Here is a 14,682-nt window from a genome sequence, read left to right as displayed (position 1 = left end):
GGGAGGTAGTTTGTTTGCATGGGCTATCCAAGATAATAGTTTCAGATCGTGATGTCAAGTTTGTCAGTTACTTTTGGAAGACATCGTGGGCAAAGCTTGGAACACATCTCTCTTATTCCAGTGCTTACCACCCTCAAACCGATAGGCAACCGAAGTGGTGAATCAGAGCCTTGGAAATCTACTTCGTTGCTTGGTTCATGATCATGTGACATCATGGGATCTGATTTTACCAAATGCCGAATTCGCCTACAACAGCTCCATCAACCGAACCATTGGCTTGTCTCCTTTTGAAGTCGTTCTAGGGCTGAAACCGCGCCAACCGATTGATCTTCTTCCTCTTCCTCAAGCTTCTACTCGAATCAGTAAAAGTGGAGAAGACTTTTCACACCATATTCAGAACATACATATTGAGGTTCGACACCTAATTGTCATCAACACCAAGCTCTACAAGCAACAAGCAGATGCAAAGCATCGTCCCTTGGAATTTCAAGTTCGTGATCTTATTCTTATGAGATTAAAAGCTGAACGTTTTCCCCAAAAATAATATCAGAAGCTTCATCCTCGATGAACGGGACCATTCAAGATATTGAAGGGATTGGGTCCTAATGCTTATGTGCCGGAATTACCTGATGATCTTCAAATCAGCCCCCCATTGTCAATGTTGAAGATTTGCAGCTTTATGAAGGACATTATGCTGAAGTTGAAGACACGCCTCTAGTACCTTTTCTTTCTCGAAGATCAACCCCAAAAGAAGAGATCGAAGATATCCTCGACGATCAAATTGTGTCGACACGCCGAGGAGGTTTTCAAAAATTTCTGATAAAGTAGAAGAACATGCCTTTTTTCGATTGCTCGTGGTTGAAGACCGAAGAGGTTCAACGATTGAACCTGGATCTTTATGAGTTCTATCAGGCCCGTAACTCGACGGAGTCGAGTTTTTCTTCAGCAGGAGGGAATTGATGCAGGAGCAAAGCGCCCAATTCTTAGGGCATGCGTATGAAGTTGGGTTTGATTTTTGGTTCATTTTGTCAATCAAGTCCTTAATCGAGTTGTAGTTTGCTGAATTGAGTCTTTTAATTGAGTCTATGTAATTAATTGTCAAGTGGCATCAAGGGGTCCATGTCATGTAGTAAAAAAAATGACTTGGTCCACTCCTACTTTGATTAGGAGTCTTATTTGATCCCTTGACTTGGTCAAATCCTACTTGGTCCCTTAACTTGGTCAAATCCTACCTTAGTTACAAGTTTAGTCATGAGTCTTAATCTGAGTTTTGTCATAAGATTAATTTTCTATTTTATTCCAACGCCCTATCTATTTAAAGGGTGAACGTTGAAGAATAAAGGTAGAATATTTTGGTTTGCAAATTGCTTGTGATCTAGAGGCGAGAGGCTTCTTCTTCTTTCCTTTGGTGAGACTCCAAAGGCTCTTCTTCTTCCTTGGTGAGATGCCGGAAAAACTCTTTGGATTTTGGGCATAGGTGAGACTCTTATATTCAGCCCATAGTTATCTCCATTACCTTCAACTCGCAGCACTTTTATTGTTATTGTTTCAATCCGTCATTCATCATAAATTCTCTTAGGTTTTAGACCTCAAACGTAGGCCTTGAATCCTTTATTACCACGTCCTAACTCAAATCACCTTTGGGTTCAACCAATTTCAGCCATCTTTCACAAAAATTCAGCAGTACCCACCTCCGTTCTGCATCATTACCTATTGAGACCTATCCAAAATTAGATTGTACTCTAGGCGTACGGATGGATCCCTAGAATTGAGGAATCCCACCGCAAGCAAGAGAACTAATCCAAGTGGGAAACCTCCTTGCTGTATGAGATCAATCCTAATTTTATTAGGATCTCATATAGCATGTGAACCACTCTTCCAAGATTCATTCAACAACTGACTAAATAAGTTTCTTACCTAATTGGACTCCACTCTTGACGTGATGATGAGGCCTAAAAAGAAGGCAATCAACCGCAAGCAAGAGACCTTGTCCAATGGAAACTCCTTCATGCCGTGTGGACCAAGTCCCAGTTTTATTTGTGATGGCATAGGGGAAGGGAAAGGCTGTGGTGCGGCCTAAAACTTGCAGCAAAATTCTTCCAATGAAAATCCCTAATGAGATGACTAGGTTATATATGCTATGAGGACGTGTTATGAAGGGTCTATGGCCTATGTTTGTGATCTAAAACTTATGAAATTTTCTGATGGAGGCAGATGAATGCAACGATGGGAATATGGTAGCAATGACAAGTAACAACGGCAATAGAAATAACTAAGAACTAAGATAACTATGGGCTGAATAGAAGAGTCTCACTTACATTCAAAACCCAAGAGGTTTCCTGGCGTCTCACCTAGGAAGAAGTAGGGTTCCTTGGCATCTCACCAACGAGGAAGAATAGAAGCCTCTCGCCTCCTCAAACTCAAGCAACTGCCAGCCAAAAGATTTCTGCCTTTATTCTTCAACGTCCACCCTTTAAATAGATGGGCATTGGAACAAAATAGGAAATTAATCTTATGACAAAACTCAAATTAAGTCTTATGACTAAACTCCTAACTAAAGTAGGATTTGACCAAGTCAAAATAAATCCTCAATCCTAAGCCTTCCATATGTGGAGACACTTGGCACTTGGATAACCTTTGACCAAGTCAAGGTTTGCTTCCTCATGGCATGTGGAAATCCACTTGGCTTTGACCCATTCAACCTATAGCGTGGTCCCTAGAATAATTCCACTTGGAATTCCAATACAAGGACTCAATTAGGTGCCACTTGGCAAACAATTACATGGACTCAATAGGAGATTCAAATTAACAAAATTACAACTCAATTTAAGACCCAAATTAACTAGACTCCTAGTTACACAAGGACTCATAACCACATAAGGACTCCTTGAATCCATGCGCCATGCTCCTGTATCAATTCTCGCTTGCTGAGAAGAACTCGACTCCATCGAGTTGGGGCTGATTTGAAGAATTTTGTTTCGGATGGGATTCGCCATTTGGTGCATGCATGGGTGCGGGTCTGATGCGTATGGGATGCGGGTTCGGTGCATGCGGGATGTGAGTCCAGGCGCACGCCGGGAGATGGTGCTGCATGCGGCTACGACGCTTAGTTGCAGCCTTGCACACGTGCTTTAAGTGTGGCATCGCATGTGGATCGGCTGGTCGTTGTTTGTTCTTCTCTTGGTTTCTCCGAAAAATCAATTTACTCTTCTTGAGATCAGATAGTTTTGCTTCTAAAATTTTAGATCCATCCTCCGCCGCAACCAATGTGAAAGTGTCTTCATCTTTATAGCTGATTTTCTCGACTCACCGCATAGACAACACCCTTTGGATTACTAAATTTTCAGGCTTAAATTCAGCAATCCGAAGTGGCTTCAGAACAATTTTCTTATGGGCATACATCAAGGAATAACAATGGGAATGTCCGTCATACTTCACCCATTGATCGTACAACTAAGGTCTTCCTAGAAGGATGTGGCACACCTTCATAGGCAGAACGTCGCACCACACATCATCATGAAAGTCCTTGCCTAGTGAGAAGCTAACTGGCACCTTTGCTTTACGGGGATGGAGGTGTCATCGATCTAACTTATCCAGTACAGCCTAGGATGCGGTTCCAATTTCAGCTTCATTCTTTTCAACAAGTCGTTTGAGATGATGTTCATGTTGCTCCCGTTGTTGATGATGAGGTTCATGGCCTTGTTGTTGTACTCGACACGGGTGTAGAAGATGTTGGTGCATCTCCAATCTACTTCCACGTCCTTCTCTTGTTTGCTACCCGTAAGGATCCTGCGAACAATGCAAATGGGCAGATTTAAGCCTTCTAGCTCCATTGTAGGTTCCTCTTCTTCGTTGCCTTCCTCCTCTTCTTCAACCTCAGTGGATTTAGGAGGAATTTCAGAGGGCTCCATGATCTCATCCTGTTGCCCAGATATGCAGCCCAAGAGGAAGGGGGTGAATTGGGTTATAAAATTTTTTTAACTAAATGCAACGGATTAATGATAATTTCAATTTGAAAGATACAAGTGCTGAACCAATGAATGAATGAGGGCAAAATTTAAAAGGCAGAAGTAGAAAGAGACAAGCACACACAAATACAGAGAATTTATAGTGGTTCAGTGTAACTCACACCTACCTCCACTCTCCAAGACTCTTGAGAATTTCACTATAACCTCCTTAATTACAGTGTGGTTGTTTTCCGAGTTCACAACCCAACTCGTTGTTTTTTGGGGATCACTCGAATCTAGTCGGTTTTCACAGGATCACCAACCAAAATTTTTATCCATTTGTTTTTCGAGATCACAAACAATCTAGTCGGTTTTCACCAGATCACAGACCAAAATCTTTATCCTTGTTGAATCAGATTCAACAACTTTCAATTCAGGTTTGGAAGAACCTTTATTAGTTTTAGAACAAATAAAAATGTTACAGCGGAGTTAAAGCTAAGTAATGAATGATGTAACAAAGTAAACAAAGCTTCAAAATATATGAAATAATAAATGTGGATGTGAAGCTTTAAAGATGGTTGTTGGCTGCAGCTGAATGTCTTGATTGTACAGCAGCAAGTCTTGTTGAATATCTCCAACGGATTTCCTCACAAAATGATTTTTCTCTTTGAAAGCTCTTTTGTGAGGATTTGATCTTTTGAAGCTTGGATTTGATTTTTGGATTTTCTCTCTTGTTCCTCTCCTGCTTTCCTTGGCGCTCCTTTGAATTTATAGGCTTCATGCTGTTCGGGAAGCATCAACTAGCTGTTGAGACCTAAGAAAATTTCGTCGAAAGTAGCCGTTGGAACAGTCGGGACAATAGGGGTCGTCCCTCCAAATTCAGGGGTCGTCCCATGTATTGAAAGGGATGACTCACTAAGCACAAGGGTCGGCTCATTCCTTCAGTTCATACTCAAATTCCTGCGTTGGCCTCAAAGGGTTGACTCTTCAATATCGGGGGTCGACTCATTTAGATAATGGGTCGAGTCTTTAGGCATAAGGGTCGGCTCATTCCTTTAGTTCATACAAAATTTCTACGTTGGCCTCAAAGGGTCGACTCTTCAATATCGGGGGTCGACTCATGTAGATAATGGCTCGACTCTTTAAGCACAAGGGTTGGCTCATCTATTTTGTCTCAAGTGGCCATTCTTCTCTGTCTTTCTTGAACTACACAGGGGTCGACTCATTTTCTGCAGGGGTTGTCGACTCATTCAGATAATGGGTCAACTCTTTAAACATAAGGGTCAGCTCATCTAACTTGTCTTAGGCGGCAATTCTTCTCTATTTTTCTTGAACTATACAGGGGTCGACTCATTTACTGCATGGGTTGACTCATTCAAATAACATACAGAATTTTTAGGGACCTTTGATTTTGTTTTTTTTTAAAATTCTTTGGAGGTTGTAAGTATCCTTTTCTTCTTGAAATTTAAACATTCACATTTAAGCCAACATAATTAGAGTGCACATTTAACTTAATTGTTTTGTGACCTTCAAAGTTCATCCTTTAGGGTTAACAATCTCTTCCTTTTTGATGATGACAAAACTATTGTGTCTAAAATTTTTTTGCAACAATATTCATAGCACTTTTTGCAATAAAGTTTAGAGTAAAACAAAAAGACATTCAGAAAATTCAGAACATGTGCATTATTGAATCTTAAAACCTTCAATATGTAAATTTAATATGAGAAAATAAATTATGCTTCTCCCCCTTTTTATTATAAGAGTTTTAGTTAAGTAGGGGTCTTAGTTTCTTTTCTTTTTAGTTCTCCCCCTATCTTTTGTCATTTGATTCTAATGGTTTTTATCAATTTTCTCCAATAAAATTCTTGATACCATTATTTCTCCAAGACAATTCTTTTTCTTCTCTCCTTTTTGAAATTCTTTTACTTCTCTCCCTTTTTGTCATCAGCAAATGGGTGAGGGGTTAGAAAATGTTCTACTTTCAGATCATTAATTAAGCATTAAGAGTTAAAGAAAATAACTGAATAGAAGATTCAGATTTGTCATTAGAGTATTAGTACAAGTATCAGTGCAGTAATTAGAGCAAGTATCAATGCCAAGATTTCGGAGCATTATTATTTTAGAATTGGTAATGCATCAGAGTATTTTAATTTGTAAATGTATCAGAGCCTTTTGATTTGTGAATGTACTAGAGCTTTAGAGACAACCAAAACATACAAATTTGAACATAAAGAATGCCGTGAAGACATAGCTTAGTGAAAATGAACGGTCATTTCATTGATAACCAAGCAATTTACAAAAGATGTTTGCATATTAAGTGAAGGTAATTGTCAAAAATGAAAGACCAAAGGATGTGAAAAACATTTGAACAAAGAGTTTCAAGTTCTGATAGGAGAAGGTATCAGTCTAGGTTAAAAGATCTAGGCTAAGAGGATGGTCCAGGTTGATTGGCTTCTTCGTCCCCCCAAAACTTGCTGATTTTGGAATCCAAAGCAGAGAGGGATGCAGTCAACTGAGAGTTCTCTTCTTTTATCTACTGCAGTGACCCGAGGAGTTTATTTCCTTGTTGCCTAGCATTGTCTTCAATAACTCTAAGAAAACAGTGGTTTCAAGTACCATTGGCGTTGTGAAAAGGAAAAGATCTCTCACTTGTGCTTTGCAGATGACCTTATGATTTTCTGTAAAGCAGATTTGGCTTCTATGTCTTTGATCGGTGATTGTCTTCAGCAATTTCGAAACTTCTCTGAACTTATACCAAATCCAGATAAGAGCAGCATGTTCATTTGTGGAGTGCCTTCCGAGCTTCGAGTGTAGCTTTTGGATATCCTCGGGTATAATGAAGGAGTTCTTCCGATTAGGTATCTTGGTGTGCCACTTATAACGACTAAGTTAAAGGCTACTGATTGTAAGGTGTTGGTGGACGGGATTATTGCCAAAACCAAGAGTTGGACTTGCGTGCTCTCTCCTTTGCAGGTAGATTACAACTAATCAAATCTATTTTGTTTTCCATCCAAGTTTATTGGTCCTCCTTATTCATCTTGCCCAAATCAATTATTAAGAAGGTGGAATCCACTTTACGCTCTTTCCTTTGAATATGTGCCATAAAGCATAGATTTGTAGTTTCTTGTTGTTGCTCTTCTTCTTCTGAGCTTGTTTTATCACTGTCACTCCAAGTGGCCATCATGGCCTTCTTCTTATGCCTTCTAGGAGCCTTCTTAAGCAAAGGGCATTCGGTTCTAAAGTGACCCGATTTCTTACACTTATAACAGGTCACCTGCTGCTCTTTTTCTTTCTCTCTACTTTGCTCTCCCTTGATCACTAGCATTTTCCTAAAGCCAGATTTCTTCTTTCTGAAAAATTTTCTAAATCTTCTTGTGATCAAGGCGATGTCTTCAGGTCCATAACTCTCGCTTTTTCATCTTCAGCTTGAGTTGACTTTAGAGCAATGGTTCTGCGCTTCTTTGACTCATTCTCTTCTAGGCTCTGTTTCATAGAAAGCTCGTGAGTCATCAATGAGCCCAAGAGTTCTTCCAGCGGGAGTGCGTTGAGGTCCTTGGCTTTTTGGATGGCAGTGACTTTTGCTTCCCAAGCTCTTGGAAGTGACTTGAGAACTTTGCGTTGAAGATCACTATTAGTATAAGATTTGCCAAGGCTTTTCAGACCATTAATAATATCAGTGAATTTAGTAAACATTTCATATATAGACTCACTGGGTTCCATTTTAAATAGTTCATATTTATGCACTAACATGTTAATTTTAGATTCTTTAACTTGGTTAGTGCCTTCATGTTAACTTCCAGCCTATCCCATATTTCTTTTGTAGATATGCAGATGGATAAGCGATTACATTCATTTGCATCTAATGAACAATATAAAACATTTATGGCTTTCGCATTCAGTTGAGCCATTTTCTTATCATGATCATCCCATTCCCCTTCAGGTTTGTGTAGTGAGATGCTATCAATAATTTTCGTTGGTGTATGCGGCCCATTGACTATGATATTCCATAGATCATAGTTGAGTGCTTGGATGAATATGCGCATGCGTGCTTTGCAATAAGTGTAGTTTGTGCCATTGAAGAGTGGTGGTCTATTTGTTGATTGTCCTTCGGCAATAAAGGCTCCTTACAGTGCTGCCATGATCTTTAACTCTTGATGGTTAGATCAAAGAAAAAGTTGAGTACCGAGCTCTAATACCACTTGTTGCCCAGATATGCAGCCCAAGAGGGGGGGTAAACTGGGTTTTAAAACTTTTTAACCAAATGCAGTGGATAAACTATAATTTTAATTTGAAAGCTAAAGGCGCTGATGCAAAGAATGAGTGATGGCAGAACTAGAGATATAAGGAGACAAGCACACACACAAACACAAAAAAATTTTAGTGTTTCGGTGCAACCCACACCTACATTCATTCCCCAGGACTCTTGAGAATTTCAGTATATGACCTTTCTGATTACAGTGCGGCTGTTTTTCGAGCTCACAACACAACTCGTTGTTTTTCTGGGATTACAATGAACTCAGTCGATTTTCATAGGTTCACGAATCAAAACCTTAACCTGTTTGTTTTTCAGAATCATAGACAATTTAGTTGGTTTTCACAGGCTCACCAACCAAAACCTTAACCCTTATTGAATTCCTTGATCATTAACTTCCAATTCAGATTTGGAAGAACCGTTATCAATTTCAGAAATAGTTGATATTGTTACAGTTGAGTTAAAGCAAAGAAATGAATGCTGTAACTAAGTACTCAAAGTAAATGAGATAATAAATGAGGATCAGAAGCTTTGAAGATGGTCGTTGGCTACAGCTGAAAGTCTTGATAGCACAGCAGCAACTAATTTTCGTTGGCTACAGAATGGATATTCCCTTTTATGGCTCTCTTGTAAGGATTTGATCATTGGAAGCTTGGGTTCTTTATTTTAGATTTTCTCTCTTGTTCCTCTCTTTCGTCTTTTTATTTCTCTTGGCGCTTCTTTGAATTTATGGGTTTCATACTGACCAGGAAGTACAAACTAGCTGTTAAAGCAAAAAACTATCCATTGGCACCCAGCAAAAATACTGTTGAAAGTAGTTGTTGAAGCTGTCGGGGTAACAAGGGTCGTCTCTCCAAGATCAGGGGTCATCTCATGTACTGAAGGAGATGGCTCACTAAGCACAAGAGTCGGCTCTTTCCCTTAATCCATACAAAATTCCTGTGCTAGCTTCAAATGGTCAACTCAACAATGGGTCGACTCATGTAGATAATAGGTCGCCTCCTTAAGAAAAAGGGTCGGCTCATTCCTTTAGTTCATATAAATTTCTTGTGCTGGCCTCAAGGGTCGACTCTTCAATGTCGGGGGTCGACTCATGTAGATATTAGGTTGACTCCTTAAACACAAGGGTCAGCTCATCTAATTGGTCTCAAGCAGTGATTCTTCTCTATTTTTCTTGAACTATACGCGGGTCTACTCCTTAAACAAAAGGGTTGGCTCACTCAGTTTACAGACAGAATTTTTAAGGTTCTTGATTTTATTTTTCTTGATTCTTTGGAGTTTGTAGGTACAATTTTCATCTTGAAATTTAAACCTTCACATTTAAGCCAACATCATTAGAGTACTTATTTAACTCAATTATTTTTGTGATCATCAAAATCCATCCTTTAGGGTTAATAAGTTTCAGATCGTGATGTCAAGTTTGCCAGTTACTTTTGGAAGACATTGTGGGTAAAGCTTGGCACACGTCTCTCTTATTCTAGCATCTACCACCCTCAAACCAATAGGCAAATCGAAGTGGTGAATCGGAGCCTTGGAAATCTACTTCGCTGCCCGGTTCATGATCATGTGACATCATAGGATCTGATTTTGCCGAACGCCGAATTTGCCTATAATAGCTCCATCAACTGAACCATTGGTTTGCCTCCTTTTGAAGTTGTTCTAGGGCTGAAACTGCGCCAACCGATTGATCTTCTTCCTCTTCCTCAAGCTTCTACTTCAATCAGCAAAAGCGGAGAAGACTTTTCACAACATATTCAAAACATACATGCCGAGGTTCGACGCCGAATCACCATCAACACCGAGCTCTACAAGCAACAAACAAATGCAATGCGTCGTCCCTTGGAATTTCAGGCCGGTGATCTTGTGCTTATGAGATTAAAAGCTGAACGTTTTCCCCAAAAACAATATCAGAAGATTCATTCTCGACGAGCAGGACCATTCAAGGTATTGAAGCGATTGGATCCTAATGCTTATGTGCTGGACTTACTTGATGATCTTCAAATCGGCCCGATTGTCAATATTGAAGATTTGCAGCTTTATGAGGGTTATTATGAAGAAATTGAAGACACACCTCTAGTACCTTCCCTTCCTCGAAGATCGGCCCCAAAAGAAGATCTCAAAGATATCCTCGATGATCAGATTGTGTCGACATGCCAAGGAGATTATCAAAAATTTCTGGTGAAGTGGAAGAACAGGCCCCTTTCCGATTGCTCGTGGTTGGAGACCGAAGAGGTTTAACGATTGAACCTAGATTTTTATGAGTTCTATTAGGCTTGTAACTCGACGGAGTCGAGTTTTTCTTTAGCAGGGGGAATTGATGCAGGAGCAAGGCGCACAATCCTTAGGGCATGCGCATGAAGTTGGGTTTGAGTCCATGTAATTGATTTTCAATTGGCATCAAGAGGTCCGCATCATGTAGTGTGAAAAGAGGACTTGGTCCACTCCTACTTTGATTAGGAGTCTTACTTGGTCCCTTGAATTGGTCAAATCCTACTTTGGTTAGGAGTCCTTTAGCCTTTAGTATTTAAGTTTAGTTATGAGTTTTAATCTGAGTTCTGCCATAAGATTAATTTCCTATTTTGTGCCAATGCCCCGTTTATTTAAAGGGTGGATGTTAAAAATAAAGGCAGAATTAATTTGGTTTTCAATTGCTCTTGCGATTTAGAGGTGAGAGGCTTCTTCTTCCCCCTTTGGTGAGACTCCAAAGGTTCCTTTCTTCCTTGGTGAGACACCAGAAAATCCTTGGGTTTAGGATAGAGGTAAGACTCTTCTATTCAGCCCATAGTTATCTTGTTACCATCAAAATCGCAGCGGCTTCCATTGATTCTACTTCCATCCGCTACCTTCTTCACGCAATAGCCCTAATCCTTTGACGCCCAAATCACCACAAAGTCCTTTATGTTTCAGATCTAAATCGCAGGCCTAATCCCTTCCTCCCACGTCCTAACCCAAAATTAGCTTTGGGTCCAACCAATTTCAGTCATCATCTACCAAAATCCAACAACCTTCCCACCCCGACTGCATCACCAGTACTTGATTGTGATCTTGTTTACTGCTCTACTGTCAATGCACATACGCCAAGAACCATCCTTTTTAGGCACAAGAAGAGCTAGAACCGCACAAGGGCTCATGCTTTCCCCTTAGCAATCAACTCGTCTACTTGCCTTTTTAACTCTTCTTGCTCCTTATGATTCTTCCTATATGCTGCCTTGTTTGGGAGACTAGCACCGGGTTTGAAATCAATGCAATGTTGTATGTCACTCATAGGTGGTAGTCCAGATGGAATTTCATCAGGAACAATGTTAGAAAATTCATGGAGCAAAGTATTCATGATAGGAGGCAACTCATGCTCCCCCTCATTCTCCTCTAGAACAACAAAGGCATAGGTTCTACAAGATTCCACTATGGCCTTTTCAACTTCAGTTTTGGAGAAAAGGTTATTTCCCTCTCCTTTAGAAGGCCTGGGACTGCTCTCTATCTTAGTAGACCCTAACACAATCATCACCACATCCTTCAAAAAGGAATACGTATTTTTGAACCCATCATGTATCACCTTTCTATCATATTGCCATAGACGACCAAGTGTGACAAGCATCCATGGGTATAACATCACAAAGAAACTCATCAGAATATTTCTTGCCAATAAAAAATGCAACAAGGCAATGCTTGTGAACCTTTACCTCATTACCCTTGCGAAGCCAAGAAAGCTTGTATGGTTGGGGATCATCTTTTGTTTTGAGCTTCAATTTCTCCAACATTGTTGCTACCGCGACATTCTCACAGCTCCCCCCATCAATGATCACATCACAGACTTTGCCATGAGAAGTGCATCGTGTATGGAAGATGTTGTTGCGAAGCCACTCGTCATCTTCTACATGTGCTGCACTCAAGCTTCTACAAACAACCAAAGATTCTCCTTGATCATCATAAACCATTTCCTCTTCTCCTACCTCCTCATCATATGTTGGTTCACCCAAATCTTTGGCTTCACCTTCATCTTCCTGTCACGGCACCTCGAATCAGGGCTGGACTGGACGCGGATCAAGGTATAAAATAGATCGGGTCGCTGGACGAGTTTGAGGTCTGACCGTGCTTTCTAGAGATTTGGGGAACTTGGAGACCAAATCTAGGCCCTAGGATCACCTAGAGAAACGTGTGAAAGATCTAGGAGGAATACCCAAGAGCATGGGGCCCGGGGCACGTGCTCCAAGGTGTGTATTGGCAAGAATACATGCTAGTTCATCATTAGGAGGAAAGCTGCTGCAACGAGTCTGATTCAGTTTTGAGGGCTTATCTCGAAGCATGTGCTGAATCCGGAAAATTGGGATGCATAGATATGTGTGCCACTGATGGAGGTACGTGGCATAAGTCTCCAGAAGGCAAGGGACACGTTTTTAACACGTTTTCTAACTGAAAGATAGATGGTTAGAAAACGTGACTGTAACACTGTTTCCACACGTTCTCACGTTGAGGGGCATTTCGGAAACTTTACAGAAATCCGTTCAAAGTACGAAAGGTGCCATATGGAAGGATTTTTCGTTCTGAATCTAACAAATCTAGTTTCATTGTAATCCGAATTCGGTTGGGGCATGAACTTGGCAGTTTCAGCTGATTGCGCAGAATCCTGCGGGAATCGGGGTTTTCCTATCTTATCTAGAATTCATCCTTATCTTGTACATGGAAAGTTGAGTTCATAAGGGACTTGTAATTGGAGGTTGCTCCTCTATAAGAGGACCCTCAAAGGGGAGGGATTGGTATCGGGTAGAGCTGGAGAGACCAGAGAGACCAGGAGAGCTTATTGTAATCAGTTGAGTGGTTATTCAATAAAGTTCTCTTCTCCTGTATTTCCTTCGTGGTATTTTCTGGTGTTGTGCTTCGCTACATTATTGTTGTTAGGCGTGACCTAAGTCATAGAGACTAGGTTTCCATACCAGGAAGGCTGATCGGTTATCTTCGGTAGACCGAGCCGTACGTTGTTGGGATCCACTCTGAAATCCCTTCGTACATGACATTCCTCCACAAGAAAAATAATTTTATGGTTAGGACAATCAGATGCAATATGACCTATATCTTGACATTTGAAGCATCAACGACAAGTAGGAGGTAGGGAACGACTAGAACCAGCTCTTGGATTTTCTGCTTTAGAAGGAATTTTTGACAAGAATGCCTTGGTGGAATTAACCTTGAATGGTCCAGCACTCCCCCAATTAAAAGGAGTGTCACGACTTATAGAGTGAAAAACTCCCTTACGATGCTCCTTCAATTGCTTCTCAACCTTAGCTGCAAGCTTGCACACGTCGTTAAAAGTCAATAAGGTTGCAATTGTCACATCATAAATTTCACCACGTAACCCGCCAAGATAATGGGCTATGGTTTGCTCCTCGGGCTCCTCAGCATCACACCGCAACATGAGATACTCAAACTCAGCAGCATAATCTTCCAGATAATTCGTTATGCTTAAAATTATGAAATTTGAGAAAAGCATCTTGCCTAGAATTATCTGGAAGAAATTTCTGTCTCAACTCCTTTCTCATCTTTTCTCATGTCACAATTTGTTTTTTCCCTTCTCACGAAATCACGAAACGCTCTTTATCCGATTCCGATGCCGCCGATGATAGCACCCCTTTTACGTGCCCTTTGCTTCTTAAGATGCTCCCACCAGATAGAGGCATGTTTCTTCAACTTAATGGCTACAATTTTCGCCTTGCGATCTTCTGGTACATTATTATATTCAAAGATATGCTCCACCATATGCAACCAATCAATGAACTCCTTAGGATGTGCCCTTTCTTCAAAATCCAGAATATCAACTTTGATGTCGAACTCTTATTGAAACACGCGACACCTTTGGGAACAATTCGATGTTGGGCTATGATCATGATGAAACAGATTGGTCTCCTCTTCCTCACCATGTGAATCTTCTTCCTCTGATTCAGGATTTGGGATATTATGTCTCAAAGTTTGAAGATGCACGAAATTTTGTTGAAGCCGCTACACCTCTCTCAGCAGTTCTTCATTTGCAGCATCATGAAGATCCCGCTCGTGGTTTGGTCCTTCAACTTCTTGCCCTCTTCGACCACGACCTCAAGTAGCTATGATAACCTGGGATGCTCTGATACCAAATGTGATGCCAAAAAAAATAGAGGGAAAAGACAACAACGAACACTCCAACACCAACCAAAAATTGGATAATAGTGGTAAACCCAAAATCCCCAAAAGAATAGCCTAGAGATACAGAACACCCAAAAGAAATAAAAACAAACGAAAGGCTTAATTGCTTAGTTCACTCAAACTCGAATTAAATACTCTCTAAAAACAAACCATAGGGCATGCCTTTATATAGGCACATTTGGAATGCTTTTTAAGCAATTACAAAAATCCAAAACTTAGGGAGAATGACAAAATGCCATAAATAGGCATTCATCGCCATAGACAATATTTCTTTTTGGCTCCTCTGTTCGAAAAGGACTCTCCTTACACACC

Source organism: Phoenix dactylifera, chromosome 8, assembly GCF_051530095.1.
Source record: "Phoenix dactylifera cultivar Ajwa chromosome 8, Ajwa_hap1_PhDact_Kaust_v1.1, whole genome shotgun sequence".
NCBI lineage: Eukaryota > Viridiplantae > Streptophyta > Magnoliopsida > Arecales > Arecaceae > Phoenix > Phoenix dactylifera.
The sequence above is the reverse complement of the archived record's forward strand: the minus strand, read 5'-3'. Positions refer to the sequence as shown.